Source organism: Melanotaenia boesemani, chromosome 4 (assembly GCF_017639745.1).
Source record: "Melanotaenia boesemani isolate fMelBoe1 chromosome 4, fMelBoe1.pri, whole genome shotgun sequence".
Taxonomy (NCBI): domain Eukaryota; kingdom Metazoa; phylum Chordata; class Actinopteri; order Atheriniformes; family Melanotaeniidae; genus Melanotaenia; species Melanotaenia boesemani.
Window position 1 is genome coordinate 4,426,620 of NC_055685.1, and position 3,899 is coordinate 4,430,518.

Here is a 3,899-nt window from a genome sequence, read left to right on the forward strand (position 1 = left end):
AACCCTTTGTTCAGGGCTCTTACTGTTGTCGGGTAAAAAGTGTTCCTGAACCGGTTTGTCCTTGCAGTGATTGATCTGTACCGCCTGCCTGACGGTAACAGATCAAACATGATGACTGGGATGAGAGGAGTCCTGGATAATTTTGCCAGCCTTCTGGAGGCAGCGGGAATGGTGCAGTTCTTCCAGTGTGAAGAGAGGGCAGCCCATTATCTTTTGGGCCATGTTTATGACCCTTTGCAGGAACGTCCTCTGAGCCACCGTGCAGCCGGTGTACTACACACATACAGTACACCAAGATGCTCTCCGCAGTGCACCTGTAGAAGTGCACCTATGCCGGCTACTTGGTTATGGCATCCCATGTATTCTTTGCCTGCCAGTATCATGCACCCTGCTGTGAGGTGCTGGATTGTTTCAGGGGTCTCTGCACAGCCTGCACCTGGGGTCCTGCCTGATGTGGTAGATCTGGGCCTCGATTGCCCTGGTACTCAAGACTTGCTCCTCTGCTGTCATTTAATCCAGCCAGTGGTAGGACTTGTTCAAATCCACCACTTGAGCTATCTGTCGGTGGTACATCCCGTGCAGGGTCTTGTCCTCCCTTAATGGTTCCTCCATTTCATTCTCCTCCAGGTTCCATTGCTTGAGACACTCGGTGCTTCATTCCTTGGGGCCATGTTTGCTGATGTATTCATGGAGCTTGGATGTCTCATCTTGGATAGTGGCCCTGGTGCTCACTAATCCTCGGCCTTCCTCTTTGTGCTTAGTGTATAGCCTCTAGAGACTGGATTTGGGGTGGAACGCTCCATGCATGTTGAACAGCTTGCATGTTGTAAGATCTGTGGTCTGAATTTCCTCCTTTGGCCAGCTTATTATCCCTGCCGGGTATCAGATCACTGGCAGGGCATAGCTTTTAATTGCCCAGATCTTGTTCTTGCCATTGAGCTCACTTCTCAGGGCTTGCCTTACTTGTTGCCATATTTGGCCGTACTTTGGTCAGCCATTCAGGGTGGGTCCCTCAGCAGTTGGTTCATTTGTGTGTTCAGCTGTGTCTTGACGTTTGAAGCAAGTCCAAACAAAATGGGAAGGTTGTAAAAGGAAAACATACAGGTGGACTGAACATCACATCAAAAGAGTCTGTATTTGTGAGTAAACTGTAAGAAAGCAACTTGAGAAAAACAGGATTTGCACCATCATTAGCAGTAAAACAGAAGACACAAGGTAACAGAGACCTGAAGAGAAGCAGTCATGAGTCAATGATTGGGTGAAAATGATATTTAGTGATGAAACGCCAAATATTTGCTGGGAATAATACATGTGCTGTTGCAACAAGTTGTGTTATAGTAAAACTCTTACTAAATCAGGACAAAAATAGAATTGTGTCTAGATATGAAAGAGTTAGATGAGGTGGCGGTTCAGAAGGAAAAATCTCCCTTCATCAGAAACTGGTCTGTAAACAGATCTCAGTGGTCCTGAGGGAATATTCCAGGTCCATCAGTCTGAGCTGGATTTAAGGCTTTAAAGGTGATCAGAACAATTTTTAATTCAATCTGAAATCTAACAGGAATTCAGAGCAGGGAGGCGAGGATGGAGGTGGTGTGTTTATGAATTTTTGTCTTGGTAATGAGCCGAGTTTTGAGTCATCAGATGGTGACTGAGGAGTTCTGACTGGTACCTGAGTCTGGTGAAGTACAGCAATCCCGCTGAGAACAGACGAAACCCTCAGAGCTTTTTATAAGGAGTTGAGCTGATTTTAGTTTTTGAAGCTGACTGGCCTATATGTTTTACCTGAGCATCAAAACTGAAGTTAGAATTAACCAAAACTCCTCACACCTGCAGCCTGGATGATTTCATCTGATCAGAACCAACTGGGCCAAAGGAACCAGTCAACTCTCAAACTCAAAAAGGATCTTTGGCTTTCATTGGCATGAACAGCTAAACTTCATCAGCATAGAAACAGTTATTTGTATCATTATCCTGAAGAAGTTGCTGAGAGGCAGCATGTTATCAGAGAACAGAAGGAAACTGAGGGCTTTACTGAAGTCCATCATTCCTCCACCATGTTTGGCCCAGAAACAGCTGGGTGGGGGGCTCTCTGTAAGAAGCTTCTGCAGCAGTTTCACCACGCAGTGAGGGTAGGAGGCTGGATGGAGAGTTTTCCCCTCACACGTGGCATCACATGGCTAAGAATCTGCTGCTGCCTCCGCACCATCTGTTCCTTTGCCCGAAGGGGATTCTTCAGCTCTTATTAACAAGAGGATTTTACTGAATGAGCAGGTAGAACACAAACACAGCAAGCAGCCATCAAATAATCAATTACCAGCTGATCATGGCTGTGCTTACTTTTGGTTTGAATTTTATTGAATGGAAACGGGGTTATTAAAAAGTATAGATTTTAATAAACATAAACATGACCGACCAGAAAGATGGGAGCTAATGGAAGCTTGTTTTAATGTACTATGTGTTTGCAGATCGAAGGTAAGACTCAAGCGTTCTGAAGATGCACAAACCAAAACTTTCCAGACTTTTTATACTTTATTGATCACAGCTGGAAAATTTTATCTCTACATTTAGCCATGCTAGTTACTAGGAGTGGTGGGCTGCCAGGCCAGATGCTGGCACCCCGGGAGCAGTTGGGGCCCACAGTGGTTTTTCCTCAGTTGCCAGCCAGGGGACTTGAACCGAGGTTCTCCAGACCAAAGCCCATCTCTGTAACTACCACTGCTCCTTATAAGTCATGAACAATCATGAATTCATGTTGTGATATGGCTGATTTTTTTCTTCCCACAAACGAGATGGTTCAAATTAATCATTATTTTTGTAAAAGACTTCCACATCGGTTACTGACTTAACCAATTATTTTCATGATTTACTCACAATTTTAGCTTCCTGTGTTTCAGGTAAGCTGTTGTTCAGACTTTTTTTTCATTTACTATAAATCCCTTCAGACATGGTGATCATTTTATAATCAGCTGTTTCCATGACAATGGGGAGTTTGTAGTTTGACTTCCCATCCTGTTACATACAGATGGAGCCGATATTCTAAACCCAAATCTAACTTAGATGACTATTGCTATGTTTTCCTTACTCTCGTTACTTGGTTGTGTTTATAAATAATTCAGCAAGGAATTGTGGGACAGTCATCTCTGTTCCTGTCATCATAATAGTAATAAGCTTTACTGTCACTGCAGTGCACAGGGACAACTAAAGTCCCTAACCTCTGTCTGCGGTCCAGAAATAAAACAAGAATCCAAAAGATAAATTAGACTAAAAAAAAAAATAAAAAAGACACTGAGGGTAAACAGGACAAAATATTACACATTCATAAAGGATGAAGCAGTATTTCCTAAAGGAATCAGTGAAGCTCCTTCCTTAGCATGAAGAATTACCTAAGCTTTTCTGACAGCTGCCTCTCAGATAATTCCAGGTCACTAAACTCAGTGAGGAACTTTCCTACGATTCATTAACAAACAGGCTCCATATTTCATTTATAAAATCAGTGACCCCTCTAATCAGAGCTCAAATGCTCATATTTAATGATGAAGCTACAGTTCAAAGTCAGTTTATGTTCATTTAAAGAATTTCTGTCATTATTTGAATTATTTTCTGTAAAAATTAGATTGTGAGCTCTCTGTTCGTCGTTGCTGCTGTATGTTACAGCTGGAATTAAAATTATCCCACAGTCAAATGTTTTTCTTTTACAAAGTATATTACTTTCTGCCAGTTTTCAGAAAAATCAGCTCACAAAAAAAGCCTTTCTCTTTTTGTGAGTACAGTGTGGGGGTTGTATAAGGCTATTTTTGTCTCGTAGAGCTCATTAGTAAAGTCCTGAGTAAAAATCTGTGTGAGCACGCGACATGAGGCAGCATCGGTATCAGAGCGATGCTGCTTTCCTCTGAGCTGCA